The sequence below is a fragment of the Macrobrachium rosenbergii genome, chromosome 17, assembly GCF_040412425.1.
Source record: "Macrobrachium rosenbergii isolate ZJJX-2024 chromosome 17, ASM4041242v1, whole genome shotgun sequence".
In the NCBI taxonomy this organism is placed as follows: Eukaryota; Metazoa; Arthropoda; class Malacostraca; order Decapoda; family Palaemonidae; genus Macrobrachium; species Macrobrachium rosenbergii.
In genome coordinates, this window is record NC_089757.1 from 3907585 (window position 1) to 3929468 (window position 21884).

The 21884-nt window shown below is 37.3% G+C and overlaps 1 long non-coding RNA gene across 1 annotated transcript; it reads right to left on the minus strand.

Annotated features, from left to right (window-relative positions):
• Window positions 1-272: 272 nt before the first annotated feature.
• On the minus strand, window positions 273-19833 carry LOC136847569 (uncharacterized). The gene is made up of 3 exons (XR_010855769.1): window positions 19714-19833; window positions 1379-1788; window positions 273-1128 (listed from the first exon to the last, which is right to left on the minus strand). It is a non-coding gene; the product is annotated as an uncharacterized lncRNA (long non-coding RNA).
• Window positions 19834-21884: the final 2051 nt, after the last annotated feature.

Consider the following 21884-nt stretch of genomic DNA (forward strand, 5'->3'; position numbering starts at 1 on the left):
GACAGAGACGAACAATTTTGGGAATTTGCTCTCCTGTCGCCTACTGCTAGTGTGAAAGGGAATGAATTTTACGTGTGCGCTTCACTTGTGCCTACTTTGGTAATGATTAAAAGAAAGCGATCCTTTTATGTGCAAAATTTCTGGGCTCATGTGGCCCTGAATGAACTGAGGTTCATGAATGCTGAATTTTCGCAAAGGACAATTTGGGAATTGGGGAAATTTTAATTTAAATTCTAGTGTGATGTCTAATGCTACTGAGAGAGAGAGAGAGCAGCAAACAAAATTTACTGGTTGGGCTTGAATTCATGGCCTGTGCTGCCTAGCTAAAAATGGTGGACTACAAATTGTCTGGAGCACATGGAAGAGGAAATAATGCACTATTTCCTTAGGTATCACTTGGTTTAGCACTTCACTGCCAAACTATCCTAACGTTGAAAACAGGCAGAACATGTAATAGCACAAAGCTTCTGTTTCGGTTAATTAACACTCTCTCTTCTATGTGAGCTATTCATGGATTATGCACATGGTGTAACTGATCCCTAACAGATTTTACAGTCAGATTATGGTCGCACCAAACATATTAGATGAAGTAGCATTTTACTCATGCTGTGGAAATCTGTTCACTTGTGTGCTTATAAAGGGGTTTATGCTAGAGGTTCATTTCTTCGTCTTGTATCCAGCTGTGGCAAAGCTAGTAGCTGATTGCTGCAAGTGTTGCAGGCTTGCAAGGGTCCTGCACTTTGCTGGCTACAAGAATCCGAGCAAGAGTCGCCAATATTAGAGTTTTACCTGGGAAGGGATATGGAACTTAACATGGGACTTTCAAATCTGACTGCTGGTGTTGATTCAGGTAAAACATACTAAAAAAAAATCTAATGGCAGATAAACACTTAGGGTCGTTTAAAATCACTTATATTTAAAATTAACAATTAAATCAGAAGAATGGGGAATTTCGAAAACCAAACAGGTAAAACAGAGTCCAGTCGAACAACTAAATTTACAACAAATTAAACAATAACAGACCCGGGGAAAAATCCACTTCAAAGAACATTGTTGGGTGTGGGGCAGTGGTTATGACCACGGAACAAGCACAAGATGAACAGTTGATTCCACAGCTAGCAACTCCGTCTGGAATCAAGAACGCATTCGGTTACTTACACAAATTAGGTAATGTAATTAAAGAGAATCGAGGGGGTGCACAGAAGGTGCCAAAGCAACTGGATTCTAGGTACTGGTAAACATGTGTGAAATTTTGGATATTGCACTGCACTAAACAAGTCAGGTCTCTGTGGAAAATCACATTTCAGAAAGCAAAATAAATTCAGTAGAAGAATAGCAGATCCATAACTGATTCAGAACTTAGCTTCTGGTACTTAACCTTTTAGTCGGAAACAGGGGGACTTCATCTTCAGCGCCAGCATGGAGGGCAAGAGTTTATGGGACTTGCACTGTAAAAAGACTAAGGCTCAAAGCAGCCACGTGGGAAGGGTCAAGGCTCTGAGGGAGTGGAGGAAAAGGGGCAAGTGTGTGGATTTTGCAGCCGGGTGTTTCTTACAAGCGCTGCCCGTGCGCTGCCTTTTAAGACCTCAGCGGATTATGATTCTCTTCCTTCCAGATGGCAGTGTCTTCTTGCCTTGCAGTCCGTTTTCTATGCCTTCAGACCATGTGGTTGGTACCCTCCATGTGGTGATTAGTTGGTATAGCCCTGGAGCTTTCTCTTTTTGGGTTAATCTTCTTCACTGGCTCGTCTGTACCTTGGGCAGGGATTTGGTCTCCAAAAGGCGGTACCTAGAAGAAAGGTCTCAAGCAGTCACTAGGTCAAGGAAGAGGATTAAAAGATTACTAAGGGGTGGGGAATGAGAGATTTTCAGGAAGGGGTGAAATTTCCCACAACCTTCCTTTGTTAGTCAGCAGTGTTATGAAAGTTACTGTACTTGTTTCAATTGGAATAAAAGTAAACCAAGTTTGTATGGCACATTATTGCACTCTTAGAGGTCAGGGTGCAGAAGGGTGACTATAGAAGAGGTCTCCCTCATGACAGTATATATATATATATATATATATATATATATATATATATATATATATATATATATATATATATATATATCACACATTACCACAGGTGAAAAATAAGAGACTGGGTGTAGGTCCTGACCGGTTTCAACTTTACTTCCAAATCTTCATCACTGGCTTGGTAATAAAATCGAAATTGGTCAGGACCTACACGTCGTCTCTTATTTTTCACCTGTGGATAAATGAATCACGTACAACAGTGATTATAATTATATAATGAATACACACATATAACAGTGATATATATATATATATATATATATATATATATATATATATATATATATATATGTATACATACTGTATATATATATGGAAATAATGAGCACTTGAGCAAGTTTCACAGAAATAAATTTCTGACTCACACTGGGAACGAGATTTGTCTATCAGGTAGAGAGAGTTTGCGGCATTTTGGAAACAGGGTTTCCTTGATGATGATAAAGACGGGAAGGTTGCATGAAAAGTTATAAAAATGTATAGTGCAATGACCTGGGGATGTTTATACCCGCCAATCATTGGTTCTTACCCATCAAGCATTGACCTAACTCAACGATTACTTGATCGGAATGCCTTAGGTGACCATATCACAAGTAACTAATAGGGAAGTTATGGTTTTGCATTTAGTGCTTGTGCTTCTGGATTGGGTGCTTGGTACCCATTCACTAACAGTCAGCGTCTTTATTCTGTTGGAATGCTGTGATATCACATCTCAGAACCAGAGACCTTTACTATCTTTGCTGTGAACTGGGAAAGAGTATTTGATGCATTACGATGGCTGTCAAAGCTCGTAACCTGAAGCAAAATTGTACTGCTTCTCAAAAATGCCTTGTTTCTTTTCTCTTGATTACTATTTTCTATTTTCTCCTTTTTCGCCAATACGGAAATTTACCCACTGCAAATTTTCAAAGCCGGCTTCGGTACGTTAATGGCTTTGCTGGCGTGTTGTGTATTTGTGCATATAACAAGCGTTAAAGAAGGAACGTAACGACATGGGAATTCTTAATTGCTATGTATGTTAGCCTTCTCCTGTCTGTTCTTTGCCTCTTGTTTCCTTCTTTTCCTTAAGTCTCATTTTAAAGTTTCCACGTGCTTCTGCTTCTCCGTTTAATCCTCACTGTTAGTTCTTCGCTGGGTGAGCGGGTTCCGTTCCCAGCTACCACTCAGTTGGTCGCGAGTTCGAATCTCCGACCGGCCAGTGAAGAACAAGAGGAATTTGTTTCTGGTGATAGAAATTCATTTCTCGCTATAATGTGGTTCGGATTCCACAATAAGCTGTAGGTCCCGTTGTTAGGTAACCAATTGGTTCTTAGCCACGTAAAAATAAATCTAATCCTTCGGGCCAGCCCTAGGAGAGCTGTTAATCAGCTCAGTGGTCTGGTTAAACTAAGAAATACTTTTTTTTATGAGTCTCCTTTCAATTCTAACTTTCGTGGCATCATTTCTATCCTTTTCCATGTGGTAGCTTCCTTTTCATCTTTTCCCGTACGTCCTCAGAAACCAGTGTTCTGGGGACTCTAACTTCTTTTTTATCACTTCTCCGGTATCATATCCGAACAACATACATCGGTGCTACGGAACGATTATTCCTTTTGGTGCCCTGTAATCTCATCTATGATTAGATTAAACAGACTTTAGGACTCTGCGACACCACATGAAGTAAATAACACTGACTGGTCAAGGTGTTTATTTTCGCGTTTCCTTTTGGCGTACGTACTTTCAGTTTTCGCGAACGTATAATAATAGTAATTTGAAATGTAAAATGTATTCTTGAGTGTATTTTTTCTGTTCTCTACTTGGTTGCATTGTTTACTGATGATCGTTCAATAAAAAAAATCACTTACCCTCTTATCTTTGTTCTAATATGATAAACTGGTAGCGATACGGATGAAGTGGAAACACTTGTACATCCAGTATCTTTGAAAGAAGTATATTTAAATTTATTGATGCTCACCAGATAAATCAGGTTTCTTATCATACTGATAAAATTAGATTCTATTCCAAGATATGGAAGTCTTTATTTCGAGCTGTTGAGTCATTACTTACGGCTTTCGATTTCGGGGGAGGGGGGCGTGTGGGAAGTGATTATCAAGTGTAGAAAACCTTCTCAGAAAGACTCCATACTTTGTACTATCACCGAATATTTATCTCCGAAGAGTGAAATGTAATGGATATGAACTGGCATTTCTTGGCTTCTTAGAAGACGCCACTTCAGTTCAAAATTATGAGAGATTTATCAAAACTTGCTAAGGATTTCAAGTGCTGTGGGACTTGGGGGTTCTTTTATTGTGTGTGTATATATATATATATATATATATATATATATATATATATATATATATATATATATATATATATATATATATATATATATATATAGTCTGATGTAATGCTTAGCTGTTAAAATCACAATGAAAATATACTAAAAGGAATAGATGCTGAATAGGAAATCTCAAAAAATTATGAAAGGATTAGAGTGTATAACTTTAAAACCAAAATTACTGTATTAATTTTATGAACATTCTAAAAGTGCATATGTTTGCTGACACAAATATGTACGCAGCAGATCCACATATATTCTAATTACATGCTTATCAGATATGGTCGATTTCCAAATTATGTAAAGAATCACACAGCCAAAGAATAAGATAAGGCTAAAAAAAAAGGAAACTTGGCCATGATTAATTTTAGCTTGACCCGACAACAATCAGATTTGGATCTGTAAATATTGGGTTACCAAGGTGTCAAAAAGTCTGCGGTAAATATTATTGTTATCTGAGGTCGGTGGGTGATCAAATTGGAGATACGATATCCTGGTGTATTTGCTCCAACGTAAATAACTCGGGAAATCTGAGCAAAGACTATTGTGTCACTACTTAGGAAGGAATCCGAAAACATGCATTTTGGGGAAAGCGAAGACTGTGGTTTTTGCCTCTTGAAGAATGTGGGTCTTCGCTATGTTATGGGTTTCCCTTATGCGTGATTGGATGTGGAATGTGAGAGATGAAGTTTTAAACTAATATTTTCTCTCTCTCTCTCTCTCTCTCTCTCTCTCTCTCTCTCTCTCTCTCTCTCTCTCTCTCTCTCTCTCTCTGTTAATACGAAGGACAAGTTGACATTAGCATTTTGCAATATTTCTTACTCATTTGTTTTTATTACTACTTGAATTTTCTTCCGTAAACTGTGGGGGGTAACTAGAAGATATGTGGTGAATTAAGAGGAATTTTACTCATTAATCATTTCACGTCTAGGCTTAACAACCTCTGGCCAGATGCCTATTTTATCCATCCATGCGCATCTCGCTACGCCACTGATCTTTGAATGTGCAGTGAATTGTGATGTAGGGAGAACTATAAGTAATAACGTGTGAAGCATGGTATAAGTATTTTCCTCACCAATGGACATGTTATTCTTTTATACTGAAAAATATTAGGTCACACATACCCCTTAAAGTCGAATTCATTTTACCATTAGGACGCAAATTATTGGCAAGGTAAAGTGAATTCCGTATGAGGGGATATATATATGGAGATAATGAACGCATTTATATGTGTGTGAGTGCGGACGTCATATAGAATTCAAGACAATAGAGAAGAATATATATGAGAAAGAAAAACTAATAAGGCACAGAGAAGCAAAGTGTAATGGGAGAAGAAGGAGGGGGAGGAGAAAGAAGATAACTTTTAGAACCCCTTCATGTTGTCTTTGCTTCCAGTCTTTCGTCCAGTTTTTATCTTTATAAGAGGTGGAGGAGGATAACTGCTTCTTCTCTATTTTATTCTTCACCTTATTTCACCTTCTTATGCAGCTTCATAGGTCATTCTTATTTTATTATTTTACAAAAAAAAAAAAAAAATAGCTGGCATTTCTTTAAAATTAGGGTATAAGGTATTGAATATTTGGATGAACCATTAACAGGGGCTGTTAATAACGTGGTATGTTGTATCATTTTTTTCTTGCAGATTACAAAGTCTTTGTTTTAAAATGTCTTAACTTTTCATGATTTAGAATGTAACATTGCTGCTCCTTGCTTGCGTGAGGCTATTTGTCTATTCCCCGAAGTTTCCTGGCATGAATATAGGGCGATACAACGCGCAGAACGTTTCCCACAGATGGCTTTCGAAAAAAATTCTGTGATGCCTCAGGACCGAGTTCTGGTATTATCTTATCGCTTTGTGTCGGCTAACTGATTATCAGCACGTTCTGACGATAACCTCTCTCTTATCAGGTTGCTCAATATTAAGTTTTTTGAACAGGCTGTTGATGTTGAGTAGGCAGGCACTCGAAAGGGAATCGTAACACTAAAAAGATATGAGAAATAAAAACTATCACTGATTTTAGCTTACTCATCTATGTTTGTTTTGGTATTCACCAAAACTGACAAACATATTATGAAATTTGGTCTGTGTCTGTAAGTCACAATTAGTCTCAAATAGAAAGTAGTCATTTTATCGAATACGTAGAAAAAAGTTATCAGTTTTTAGTTTTCTGAAAAGAAAACAATTGTGTGGCTTTGTCTGTCCGTCCGCACTTTTTTCTGACCGCCCTCAGATCTTAAAAACTACCGAGGTTAGAGGGCTACAAATTAGTAATTGATCATCCACCCTTCAATCATCAAACAAACCAAATTGAAGCCGTCTAGCCTCAGTAGTTTTTTTTTTTTTTATTTTATGTAAGGTTAAAGTTAGCCATAATCGTGCGTCTGGCAACGATATAGGCCAGGCCACCAGCGAGATGTGGTTAGAGTTTCATGGGCCGCGTCTCATACCGCAATATACCGAGACCACCGAAAGATAGATCTATTTTCGGTGGCCTTGATTATACGATGTACAGAAAACTCGATTGCGCCGAAGAAACTTTCGGCGCATTTTTTACTTGTTTTAATCATTCCTCCTTACAGCCGACCATAAAACTTGACCTTTTAGATTCGCGCGTTAACAAGGCAGCGATGATGTAAGTAGATGGCGCTCTTAAGTTAAATTAGATAGTTTATGGTTAACCTCCGTAGGGGGTTTGTGCTGTCAGTGTACCAACGTTACCTGTGCCTTTAGTGGCACTCACTGTCTAGTCTCAACCTCTCTGGGTATTACTTCTTAGTACAACTGTAAGGTTTTCTCCCAATTCCACCTCTAGAGCCTTGTACTTCATCTTATTTCTTTTATGGATCTCTTTATCTTGTTGTCCAACCACTCCAACTCCGCATTTTCACTGCCCTCAGCCCTGAATGGCCGGTAGTGCCTAGTACTTGGGCTTGACAACCTAACTTTCATAAATCAATAAATCAGTTGTCGGTTAACTGCCTTACTTTCAGTTGGGTGGCCGTAAAATTTACTTTTGCTGTAAAATTAAGTAAATAATCTGAGAACACAGGTTATTTATTGCCATTAAATTTTTCGCACTTGCTATGGCTTGATGTCTTAAGTTTTTAGCGTATATCGTCCCTAAAGAAAAGGCCAGTAAGTAAAATGATAGTCCATTATTCGCGTTTATATATATATATATATATATATATATATATATATATATATATATATATATATATATATATATATATATATATATATATATATATATACACACATATGTGTGTGTGTGTGTGTGTGTGTGTGTGTGTGTGTGTGTGTGTGTGTGTGTGTGTGTATAGTGACCTCATCCATAAAGGCTTACTGGGAACCGGAAATTTTTTCCCCTCTAGGGCCATCCCTTCTAAAGGTAATAAAGCGCACGATGAATTATTTATCATAAAATTTTTCCTCTTGGGAGTGGGTGTCGCCAGAAGGATACAACCTTCGGTTTTTCGGCATGTCTTTCAGGATGAGGTTGCCTACCCCATGCCCTTTTTCTTGGCCCCATCAGCCGCGTGTATTCATTTATTTCTAGGAGGACCGTTGGGCAATAGTCTTGGAGCGATCTGTGAACATAGTCAATGTGAGCTTAACGCTGCACCACTTAGCCACTTTTGTTGATCATATCTGCCAAAGCTTGGGAGTTCTATTCTTGCTTTCGTTTTCCGTCTGAGTCAAGTATCACTTCTTGTTATTTTTTCTTGCCCCATTTGAGCTAACTAAAATCATTCGCTTGTCCACCCATTCGGCTTGAGGATCAGAGAAATAGAAATATTTTCCTTTTGTTAACGTATTCTAGAGATGAAGGAAAATATTTATAGTCTTCAGTGAAACCTTCCCAGGTTTCACAATAGTTTTAATGGGAAATTTATTTTTTTTATTTTGTGGGGAGGGAGTTAGTACTCGAGATTACATTTCATTTTCCCAGTTTCACGTTTCAATGTCAATACTGTTCTCTCTCTCTGCCTGCTGCTTTTTAGTGCTGAGAGTCCAGTTACACCGATTGTCTGTTTCCATAGAATATCATTAGCTTTGGAAAGTCAGATGCAAGAAGGCGGAGACAAGATAAATTGCTGTGGTCTGTGTCAAGATAACGTTATCATTAACGACCCGTCTCTCTCACTCTGTGGGACGCACTCTGTCTCGTAGTTTCTTACAGTCCCCAAACTTTGACATTTTTTAAAGACCGTGTTTATTTTTATTCTTTGGGAGCAGCCTCTTGAGTTACAGGGCCTTTGCAAGGGGACGATAAAGGGACAGAGAGGGTTTTTCTTGTCCTGTCTTTTCCCCCGTCTCCTTTGCAATCACGTCAACATCAGTGGGTGGGCCTCGCGGTCTCCTTTCTAGAAGAATCTTATCGCCCTGATATGAGAGGAGGAGGAGGCTAATCCACAGTCCTCACATTTATCCAGAGTGTTTTTTTCTTCTTGTCTAATTCCTGTAGCTCCTGTTGATTGGCTAAATTCTCCCACTTCCCCCCCTCCCCCTTTTCTTTTCGTCTCTTCGCTCGCAGAGCCTTCTTGTGCAATCCTTCAGTCCGCGACCCTAAATCGATTTCTATTAATTTTTTCCCTCCGTTATTCCTTATCTTGATCTTTATGGCTTTTATCAACTACTCTGTTGGATCTGTTGCGGGTAACCGATGGCCTGAATCGCTCGACTAAGCTTCGGATTTTCTCCCTTTTTTTTTTATTTTTTTTTTTTATTTTGCTCCTATATGCCGGTACTCTCTCTCTCTCTCTCTCTCTCTCTCTCTCATTTTGTTATCGAATTCATCAAATCTCTCTGTTAAAATAATTGCAAATATAATGATCCTTTCCAGTATCCGCACACATTCATGCATGCAGAGCAACAAATCAAATGGATCACGCCATGTCAAAGGTAACTCCCATATGAAGAATTGAGCAACAAACTGAACGCCAAGTGACCTGGCCTCTCAAACGTAAAATTCTATTTTTCTATCTCAAGGTCGATATTTACGTAGGAAGAGTCATATGGCATATCCTCTCTCCATCAGCTGTAGTCATTGAATGAGACAATGATGATGTATGTGACAGCGCGGACGTTTTTCTGTCATGTCCATCAATATCAAACGCTAGCTGGGAACCCTGATGTCATTGATCTCATGTTTTGGCTTGTGCAATGAAGTCAGCACCCTGAGTTCCAATAGACTTCATTTTGAGATCAGTAACCTTGAGTGAGCAGTGAAGAGTTGTGTTTTCAGTTTTTTCTTCGTTTTGATGCGTTTTCAAGGTGTTTGACTGTTTTCTTTTAAGGCTTGAATTATCATATTAGGTAATTATTATTATCATAATTATGGATCACCCACTATTCGGTGTTACGTGTTAATCCCATATTGCTCAAATTCTTTCCAGGGCTTTGAATAGCTTCAACAATATATATGCTATTATTATTCCATATTTCGTATTGCATGATTACTATTCATATGATTTTTGTTTTCCGAAGTTTGTCCTTGAATAACTTCAACGAAATCAGAGGTAGCGTATAAAAATGTGAAAAAAATTGAGATATAAGTACAGTACCCCATACACGATTTGTGTTTCAGTGTTATATGATTTCATCTGTCCAGTAATTTTTTTTTTTTTTTTTTTTTTTTTTTTTGCTAGTTTACCGCAGTAAGCCAAAGAAAGAGCAAATTTGCAACATCAGATGATTTCCTTCCAAGTGTCCTATTTTGTTTCTGAGCCCTATTATTATTATTATTATTATTATTATTATTATTATTATTATTATTATTATTATTATTATTATTATTATTCATCGTCTTTGTTGCTGTCAACCGAGAGCCAACATATATCTACATGAGTTCCTCTCAGTTTATTGTTTTGTAAATCAATCTCACCTGTCCTTCCTTTTGCTGCGTTGGCAACTAGAGAGGCTGACGCCTTGTGTGACACATGTGTTCTACCTTGTTGATCAGTTTGTATTTTTACTTTGTCAGTGTCACGGGCTGTTATCATCATGTTGATAATTTTTTCTCTTTTGGGGTTCCAGCATTCTTTGTTCACATGTAATAATGTGGGACGCAAATTTGCCTGGTAAATGTAAGGCTTTATTTCTTTCTCTAAATGTAACTCTTGCATTTTGTTGGTTCAAAGCATCTCTCGTGTAACAGTCTTCATGATTTGTACTTTTTACCAGCTTAACAACAGTGAAAGTAACAGTAATAATACCGATAGCACTGCATGGATGATAGATAGGTGAGGTAACCGGCAAATAAAGAGAAAATGAATTTTCATGATCAGGGTATACAGTAGGTCGGTGTAACAGTTCCTATAGCAGTAAGTGTCAGAAATAGTAACTTCAGTTCTTTAGAAATTAATCTTTTGTGGGTTAATTCTAGGTTGCGAAGAAGAGATATACGAGCTCCACCTGTGCCCCATAAGTGGTCGCAGAAATTATGATTCTGGTAAGTGAGCGGTTCAGAAGGTCTTCCTGAAATGTTCCGCATAATGATAATATATATATATGTTTGTGTGTACACATACATATTGTATGCGCATGTGTGTCGCGCGCACAACAGTATCTCTCTCTCTCTCTCTCTCTCTCTCTCTCTCTCTCTCTCTCTCTCTCCTATTGACGTAATATAACCATGTACATGTAACGAATTTTACCTTATATTCTCAGCTCATTGCCAACGTTATACACATGCAGCCGTAACGTCTTTACCTAAGTGTGGAATATTGTACAGTCAGCTTTCGTTTACCATTTCTTTACTCTGCGTCAACAACATTTTATTTCCCTGTATTTTTTTTACTTGCTTTAATTTTTATTTACTTTTCTTCTTTTCCTTCTCTATCGTGTATTTATATGATGTTCCGTTTTCATTTTTTTCTCTTTTATTTCTGTAGTCATTTGTTTCTTCATTTTCCTTTTATCTCTCACATTTTGTAGTTGTTTCTTCTTTCACAATTGTATTCGACCTTCGTCTTACTTACATTTTCATCTCTTTATCCCCTTTTTTTCATTCGCCCTTTCCATCATTTTTTTTATCTGCTCCTATTAAGGTTCTCGTTTCTCTTTCTTCTTGTTCCCCTTCCTTATTCAGAATTCTCCTTGCTTGTCCTTTTTCCCTTATTTGCCGTCTCTCTCTTTTTTTTTCTATCCTTCCTCTTTATTCGTGTTTTTGTTTCTTTCTCTTTATCTTCTCCCCTTTCTTATTTTTTTCTTTTATGCCCCTTATACTATTCTTGTTTATCTCTTTTCTTTTCCTCTCATTTATTTTTTTTCTTTTCTTTCATATTTATTATTTCCTTAATCCCAGTTCTGTTTCTTCCTTATTTTATTTTTTCTGACCTTTCTACTTCATTTGGTCTTCTACTTCGTTATATTCCTTTTTCTTAATTTCCCTTTCGATCATTTCCGCCTATATTCTTCGTTCTGCCTCTTCTTGTCAAATCCTCCTCGTTCTTGATTCGGCTCTCTGATTCCTTCCCTCCATTTTCTTCTTCCCTTTCTTCTTTCCTCCTTTATTCGCCCTACATCTTCTAGTTCGTAATCCTCGGCCTCTTGAATCGGGACAAAAGAAGAAGTGACGCTGAAATCCCAGCACCAGAGGACTGAAAGCACCGGTCCCCTAACAGTCTAATAAACGCAGCTGTACAATACGGGACATTCTGCAACAACGCGCCACCAAAAAGAAAAAAAATATTATGCGCAAACGATAAAATGGGCGATGGAAAGCGGTAGCAGATTTTTATGTGCCATCAAGTTGAGCTTAAGTGGGCATTTAGTGTTTAAGTGGACGGTGGCAGCATAGAGTTTCGAGAACCACACATCATAAAAAAAGAAGAAAAAAGAGTAAAGGGCTAAATGCAGCATGAAAAACAATCTGACAAGCCCTATGTTAGCCTCTCTCTCTCTCTCTCTCTCTCTCTCTCTCTCTCTCTCTCTCTCTCTCTCTCTCTCATTTCTTAAGTGAGGCAGTATCAAGTGACACAGTACTCGTTCATGGCCAGTGAGTTTGGAAATGAAAATATACCTTGATTTTAGTCCCTGTTTTAGCGTTGTTGTTCTATGTGCGATGGATATGTTTTAACAGTCGTTGATACACTAGTTTAGTAGAAATGGGCTATCGCAAGCGCGTCTCAAGTAACGCTAGTTGGAAACATTGCTAACTGCGAACGAATAAGCGCATTTTTCAGTTAGTCATGTTCATGTACTACCAGACACTCTCAAGCACCGGCAAACATGGTTTATTGAGTAAAATTCAGTTTTTTTTTTTTATGAGAGCATTACAAAGATGGAATTCTTCTTTAAAGATGCCTGAACAATTGTGCTAGTTTTTCCGACTAATGCCTCAGTATTATTCCTTATTTATTTATGTATATATTTCTCTGTCATGTCTGTCATGCACTCTTCTCTTCGATTTTGTTCTCTCTTTTCTCTTTGAGGTATTTACTGGAAAGAAGTTTTATTGAAGTTTATGGCTATTTAGGTTTGTATCATGCAACTGTGTGCTAATTTAGAAAAAAAATATAATAATAAACACATAACAGCATAAATTATCCAAGCTGAAATTAATATACGAAATTTTCTTTCTTGTGATAACAGTCAGTTCAGTGGTCTACCCAGGAAGTTTCAAGCTGATAAAGGGGAGAGCTTCCCTACTCCAGAGCCAAATTCAGTCCTGTTGAAGCCAAACCAGTATATTGTTTCAGTTGACCCAGAAAGTGCAGTGTTTCTTACCTGAAGTTATTTTATTTCATGGTCATGCATGCGTTTGGATTCTTTTCCTCTGATTTTACTCTTTTATACTATGAGTCAGGTTTCGAATGAAAATTTTCCAGTTTAAATTTTGTAACTTTGAGTATAATGATGAGATACTGTTATATCTGTCAAATCTTGAATTATTTCTATATTGAGTTACATTTAACTTGAGGTATAACGATGAGACACTTAAATCTGTCAAATTTTGAATTATCTCTATATTGAGTTACAACATTTAATTCCAAATCATGAGTATTCTGGTGTTCGGTGTCAGTGATCATGGCAGTCACAACGCCAAATATCATTCGTGAATGAGCTACGCACCGAAACCGCATGAATAAAACAGTCTCGCTGAGCCTGCCTGGGTCTGAACATAATTACGGCTATGAGACGATAAGAGACACCTAGATCTATTTCCCTTTGCACCAGAGTACTAAGGTTTATTGGAAGTTTTAACAAGGCACTTTTTTCGATTCTTTTGTTCCTAATTGACAGTTTCGTCAACCTTCGGGTCTCCTTGTTCATCTATATGGTTTTCTGTGATCTGGGATAAGTACCCGATATTTCTAACATACTTCAACAGTCCGTTGAAAAATGAAGTTCTTTAGGTCTACGTTTATATATTACTGATTCCAGTTAACAAGGCTAACGTTTTGCAACTCTGATGAGGAAAAATATTTTGTTTGAATCTGTGAATCATTGCGAATTTTTCAGAAATTCTATAAACACTCCTACATTGTATATTTAAAAAAACGCTGCATAATTCCGGATTTTTCATACATCTTATTATATGCTTTTTCGCCTTGATCCTATCAAAAGTAGGTTGAGGATTAATCCTCTTCTGGTGTTGGTAGAAACTGCATTGTGGGCTGCACGAAAATATTTATTCGTTGTTAAAACGATTTAAATTTGTAGTCGAGGTCCAGCTTCATCGCTTTCTCTTTCTGTCCTCCGGTCCCTCGGTAGCCTATCCTTGTAGGACAACTTATGTCTCGGTCTAATATTATGACTAAGAGTGTTGCTCGTATAAATTATTATATTATTGGTTACTGTCACTCGTTCCGCTTCGCGTGTCATATGTCTGTTAAGGATTATGGCGTATTAGTTAGTTTCATTTACAGACCTACAGCTTTTGTGTGTGGGTATATATATATATATATATATATATATATATATATATATATATATATATATATATATATATATATATATATATGTGTGTGTGTGTGTGTGTGTGTGTGTGTGTGTGTGTGTGTGTGTGTATATATATATATATATATATATATATATATATATATATATATATATATATATAATATATATATATATATATATATATATATATAATGTCTACATTAATTCGAATGATACGGCGAAATCGACGCTGTATTTTGTGTTTTCAAAATGGTGCCTCTTGAAGAGAAGTTGTGTCATACTTGTCTGCAGAGTGGCCTGTGTAGGCAGCAGATCCCAGAGATTAACCTTGAATGACCACATCAAAACAAGCAATAAAAGCAACAAGCTTCTTAGTTGTTTATATTCTGAGCTTTTCTTGAGTTAAGGGGGCGACCTTAAGGTGTATAACTTTCAGGAAGGCTTCTCACACATTGGCGAAGATATTTTTAGTTCTGAATCTCCTGTCACACACTGCCATAGTTAACTTTCTGTGTAAAGATAAAATGCACTGTAAGTCATGCTAACGAATCGTTTTGCTTTCATCATCCGACCATACACGACGCTATTTTAAGGAGTCTCGTTTAAATGCTAGTTGCAATAGCCCAAGGTCCTTATATCCGGGTTGCAAAGCTGGAATTCACCCAAGCGTGGCCAAGGTCAGCAGCTACTTATAGACGCTCTTGATTGTATTTGTTGAGGAAAAATGTTAGACGAAAGCAGTTATCAGGATTTAAACTGGCACACGTATGAGCTTGCAGCAGAAATGCAAAATTCGTTTTAAATGGTTAAATGATAAATATGATATTCGATAACCGCCAGGCCTAAAAATCGAATGAAACTGGTAATTAAGTCTGCAAATGCGTTTATTCCGAAATTTTGTTTATAAATATAATTCAGAATGAGCCGAATTCATCACTGCATTATTTTACGAGTGGGTATTAGCGCTGTCATTAACGTCCTTTCTATTTCTGTCACTACAATCATTACTTGATTGTGTACCCGTACAGTGCTGCTGCATGTTAGCACTGTAATGAACAAAATGCTCCGTCGTAATGATGTGGTTTTTGGCGGGGACAAGGACGACGATGTTTGCGCGTGATTTTACTTTTTGCTCTTCTGCTCTCCATGCCTGTCTGTTTGACTGGGGCAAACAGCGGGATGAGAGAATTCGTTTATTTTTCAATTCATGTCGAGAAGTTTTACATTCGTTGCGAAGACATTATCATCCTCGGTATAAAAACAAAATTTCGTGTAAGGAAGAATTTTTATGTATCGGAAGATAAAGATGTCGTCCTAATATAGTCTCAGAATCACAAAAAACGTTATGCGCATGCACTATATTATATATATATATATATATATATATATATATATATATATATATATATATATATATATATATTTTATATATATATATATATATATATATATATATATATATATATATATTGCGTTAGTGAAAAACATTTATTGATTTTGCATCCTACCATTTTATATTTGAGAAGGATTTTCGTTTCCTATTAAAGTGATGTATTGCCCTCCACAGTGGAGTGTGCAAATGGGTCGATTGCAAATGCGCGATAATATGCAAGAGAGAACACGGCAAGAGGCGCAGCTTGTTGTGTCGTGTATAAAATCATATTGCATTGCAACATGGTATAGGCAACGAAACATCATGTTGTTATGAAACCTTCGGCGATAAATATTAAACGTTAAGAGAACATACATACACATACACACACACATAACACCACTTTTGCATTTGCACCCCTCTCGATTGTTGTTCTTCCTTGTTTGTTTGGCAATATTTTTGTTCCGATTTGTTTGTTTGTCTTTGCTGATTGGGGTATCACATGGCCACAGGATTAGATTTTGATGCTGCGTAGTGTTTCGTAAATTTTGATTAAGAAGGAAGGTCGCTGTTGTGGTACATATTATATTCTGTAGTTTTTCTTTTATGCTTCTTTAGAGGAATTGTCTCAATTTTTCATTTTCATGAAATTTTAGAAACATTTTGAAAAATTGGCTTTTCCTTCCATTTATCTATATATTGACCTGAGGATTAAAATCACGTTCAGTAAATTGCATTTTGTATGGGAGTCTTTTGTTGGCTCTAGTTAATTTCGACAATATCCTATATCCATTTTTCCCCCCTCTTGGTTTTTATTTTCATGCGTTCTTATTTATGGAAATTTTTCAAATTGCGAATGTCATGATGTACTGATATACGGATGAACAGAAAGTGAAGAGATATTTGTAGTTATTTAACATAAAATTCTTGTATTCATTTGCTCACCTTTCCACTCCTTGCGGTAAAGGAAGATCGCTTCAAAATATATCAGAAGAGAAATTTGAATAAAACATCAGGAGGAGAGAAGTCTTGTTCGCGTCTCTAAGTCTTTCACTTAATAAACGGACGGGATGCTGAAAGAAGAGTCACGTCGCACTGACCTAGATTTCATGTCTAATAAGTGCGCACGATACGCCGGGGAAAAGGGAGTGCGTTGTCTTGACTGAAGTTGATCGGGGCTATGAGAAATGAAAACAAGAGTGCGTATTAGTTTGCTGTTATTACTCCTTTCTTTAATTTTTAATTGTCTGTTTTTCCATTTCCAAGTAATTAAATGAGAAAGGAGTTAATTATCAATACGTTCATTGATTGTCATGCATTTGATTTTCTCGTCAGTCTTTCCAATGAGAACTAGTCCAAGAATTTCAGTTAGCTCAAGCCTCATGCTCAGGAGTAATGCAATTACTGATAGTAATCACGTGTCAAATGCGTTTTTTCTCTCTCTCTCTCTCTCTCTCTCTCTGCTCAAATGCAGTCCAGTATTGTGATAAACTATAGTCTCTTCTGCAAAGAATGATATTGATTTTAGTCACGAAAATCGTTATTTTTTTGTGTTGGTAGTGTGGGTCAGGGGGGAAAGGGGAAAGAGGAGGAATGACAGAATTTAATCATACATTTCTGATTGTGTAGTGAGGGGTTTTTGGGGTTTGGGGGCCGGTTGCGTGGTTTTGTGGGGGAGATAATTAGGAAGAGTGAAAGCTTGATACGACATCGCATAAAATGTAATTCGATTTTCATCTTTTCCCCCTATTATCTATTCTGTTGCGTCGCTTTGTGGCTTCAAAGACCTTAAATAGCAAATTAAATCAAATAGCTCTGCAGGGCTTTGCCAAAATACCATTAGGTGATTCAGTCAGGGTTAAATTTAAGCTCTTTCGTAACGAGGAAGTTACGCAGGCAGATACAGGTGTTTGTTTTCACTCTCACATTCGCATATACTGTACATACGTATGTTTATTATGCTATTCTTCTCCCGAATAAGTCTGTCTTCCTCAAAGGGAGGGGCATCAGGTGGTGTTAACTTGCCGGTTTTGGAAGTGCGTTTCTTAGTAAATGGGCATAACTCGTTTCCTCCCACCTGAGATCGATCTCGGGGCTCTTCCTGCAGAGAGATACGGAGATGAGTAAGAAGGTTAGCGTAGGCGATAGGTGGATCAAATTGTTTTGAGGTGGTGTGGTCACGTGGAGAGAATACAGGACGGTAGGATGATGAAATGTGCATAATTTGGGAGTTTTGGAGAAGAGCTACAGGATGATTGTATATGTGCGTAAAAAATAAAAACATAAACACATGTGTGGTGTGTGTGCGTAACTTTTTGGTAAAAGTTATAAGCTTTTTGCCCTGATCTTGAAATTTATTGTAAAAAGTTAAATCGTGATGCTTGAACGCATGAATTTCATTTTTGTTTGTATTTTTATTCTATGCATGCCAACCTTTGACCTCCTAAAGTAAGAAGAAGAAGAATAAGTCCATGGAGTGAGCCAGTCTCTTGCAATTCGCTCCCTTGTGAATTTCCGATGCCAACTTTAGATTAAAGAACTGCGGTACGACCTCCCCCCGGCATTGCCAATGAAAGCAAACCAGGCGCACTCTAAATAAGACTAGACTTTGGTCTGCTGGAAGGAATAAAAAAAAAAAAAAAAAAAGGGAAGGTTTCCAGAATTTGAGAACTGAAAGGGGGACAATGGGTCCTAGAGTGGCCTTTGTTGACACGGAGAGTGGTAATTAGGAAAGGATGTTTTGAAGTTTTACGAAGGAATCTACCTCTGAAAGAGAGGAAAACACGAGAATTAAAAAGAAAAAAGAAAAAATTAATAGAAATGATAAAGGAAGTGTTTTTATTAGAGAGTACAAAATAAGATGGAGTTTGGAACAGCTTCTTATTTCAAATGTGTTAAAATACGCAATACCATGTTTTTAACATTTTTTTTGATAAAAGATTTTATTATATACTGTTAGATACCACTGGCTATTTTCCATAGTGAAAGAGAGCTAAGATGTGGAATCATTTTTATTTAGTTTCTTTATTAGGTCACAATGAGGGCAGAGAGTTACCAGACGAGAAGGAAGATTGAAGTTTGGTATTGAACTGAATAGAAGGTCGTTGAGGAAAACAACATAAAATAAGAAAAGAAATTAGATCCCCTCATGTCAAAAACTAAGCGCAAGATATGGAAAGGCCATTGAATAAGAAATTAATCCACAGTTGTGCTGACTTTTGAAATACGAAGGCTTCCCTTGACATTCGATGGATGTCGTCGACTCAATCCATTACATCTCGATGGAAAGGGAAAATGTTGCTGAACAATCCATTGCTCAGCAATATTTTCCCTGACACTTATGGACATGTAGTTGAGGGTAATGTGGTGATAAATTCTGTAGCTTTATGTTCACCTAAGCCATTCTGTCTGATACCAATACCCTGTGAAATGTTGTGGCTCTTTACTTCGAATTATTCATTTTTAGTCGCTGATTGTCAGTGATGTGTTGGTTCTTAATTATAAGTGTTATGTTGTTAGTTGCTAATTAGGAAAATTGTAGTTGCTGATTAGTAGAGCTATTTTTATTACTAATTATGACTGATATGTTAGTACATTAAGTAATTCAAATGAGTACATAAATGGACCATATGCGAGAGATCATTAAAATTCCAGTAGTCATACAATTATATCAACCCGGTAGGGCGGACTTCTCTTGACAAATCGAGAAACATAGGAGAAACTTCTATTGGGCAAATGACACTGAACACACTCCTAGAAGTGAAATAATTCCAAATGACACTAATAATAATATAAGATCTCTCTTAGAACGAGTTAATACACAAGTAAAATAGATTGCATTACTCCAATCACTTCTAACAAGGGAATGGCGTTACTCTGTGCACTTATAACAAGGGACACACACACTGGCACTGGTAAATACATCGTTGCAAAGTCAAAGGAAAAGGGATTGAATTAAATTATGAATTGTGAGAGAGATATCAAGTAAGAGAAAAAGTTACACTGGCTTAGAACTAACTCTCGAATCACAGGACGTACCATACTTTGCTTCTTTGATATGCTTGTATAGAAGATTCTCCAGGTGTGGCAGATCTTAACTATCTCGTGACGACGTCTGGTTCAAAGGCTAAAGTTCTCCAAGTGTATGAAATGAGTGCCCGGCACCTGCCTTCGGCAGACGCAAGCAGACTGACTGACGGCTCCTGTTGTTTTGCCATTTTTATGGCAGAAATTGTGCCGCAGGCACGACTTAGGCGACGACCAAAGCACCTTTACCTGTAGATTAACAAGAGAAAATCTTCACCAGTATTTGAAAATACAAAAGGTTTTAATTAGATTTGGGGCTTAGCTAGAAGGGAACAGTCATTATCCTTCCCAGGTGTTTCGTTAAGTAGGGGGAAGCAGGAACACTAAAAATCTCATGTCACTCCCTATACTGTTGCTGTACTTTATCCCCCTAGTCAGATTGGAAATTTCTGAATTATTAATAACTAAGCGATACAGTGGGGTAAATTCATATATATATATATATATATATATATATATATATATATATATATATATATATATATATATATATATATATATATATATATATATATATATATATATATATATATATATATATATATATAATATATATAAATACACACATACATACATACGTTCTACCATGTGTACATAACATGCCTACGTGTTACTCTTCAGATTATCCTTGATTCGTTATGGGCGTCGTTGCCGAACGCAGAAAGACATTATGCGCCGTGGATGAATCAGCATCGCGTAGCATTAGTCCACACGGTGATGTCAGCAATTTCTTTATAGCGTTTTTCACTGCGCCTCCATTTCCTCTACCTTGTTGAGCCGCGAACATGCCCAAGATGTTCTCTCTCTCTCTCTCTCTCTCTCTCTCTCTCTCTCTCTCTCTCTCTCTGTATTTGGGATGAGATGGCTCTTTTTTTTTTTTACTTACTTCATTTCCGTTGATGTACAACTTGATTTTTTTAGAGAAATTTGCTGAATATATGAGAACAACAGCAACAGCTTTTCAGTTTGTGCTATTTAGTGAGCTAAATTTATCAGCGAAATCTGACGAAAAAATATAAATAATATGACTTTAACGTTAACATTGTCAGTGTGTGTATGTTGAGAGAGAGAGAGAGAGAGGGGGGGGCGCGCGAAAACTATTAACAAAATTAATTTGACATCGACATCTACATATTACAGAGATAATAACATCAACGCAGAGAACGAATAATAGAATAACGCAATAGCTGTAGTAAAAAATTATAACGAAGGATGCCATTTGGATCAGATTACAGCCGAAGTATTAATAGCCGTTTTAGAAGGAAGATGAATAGTGGAAGAGCACATGGGAAAGAAAGTGATGGTGATTTGCGCTGAAAAAAAAAAAGTAGAAAGAAGAAACAGAGAAAGAAATCGCGCTATTGTAAAGCGGAGAGGAGGTGGCGGAGGAGAAAAGATAGATAAAGGAAATAATCAGATAAGCAGCAGGCAGGGCATAACAGTACATTAAATTGGGGTGAAATGATTATTAAGAAAACAACGAAGGACTGAGAAAGAGGTCGTGTTGGAGTAACAGGCGGTGAAAATGAGGTGGAGGAGGAAGAGAAGAAAGGACTAAAGAAGAAGATAAGCATTCTTCCGGTGCCCTAGATCCTTCTTCCTCCTAAGGACTAGTGGCGATGACGCAATGCAGCCTCTCTCTCTCTCTCTCTCTCTCTCTCTCTCTCTCTCTCTCTCTCTCTCTCTCTCTCATGCTGCTGCTTCTGCTGCTCTCCTTCCCTAATCCCACTGATCCAAGTCTCTCTCTCTCTCTCTCTCTCTCTCTCTCTCTCTCTCTCTCTCTCTCTCTCTCTGCATGATTATGTTTCACGGATCCATGTAACCAAGTTGATTATTTTCCTTTCTCTCTCTCTCTCTCTCTCTCTCTCTCTCTCTCTCTCTCTCTCTCTCTCTCTCTCTCTCTCTACCGAGTTGAGAAGTTAACTAATGTTAGGTATGTTTATTACATTGTTTGGTGACCGTATAGAAATGCCCGATCTCGTCGCCACGTAAACCCGCTGAATATCCAGTGGGCAGGGCATGGGGCTAGCAACCTCATCCAAAGATGTTAATGATTAGATACGGAGGGGTAACAGCTTCTGTAGCCACCCTCTCTTGTTGAGAAAGTTGCAGTTGAATATGTG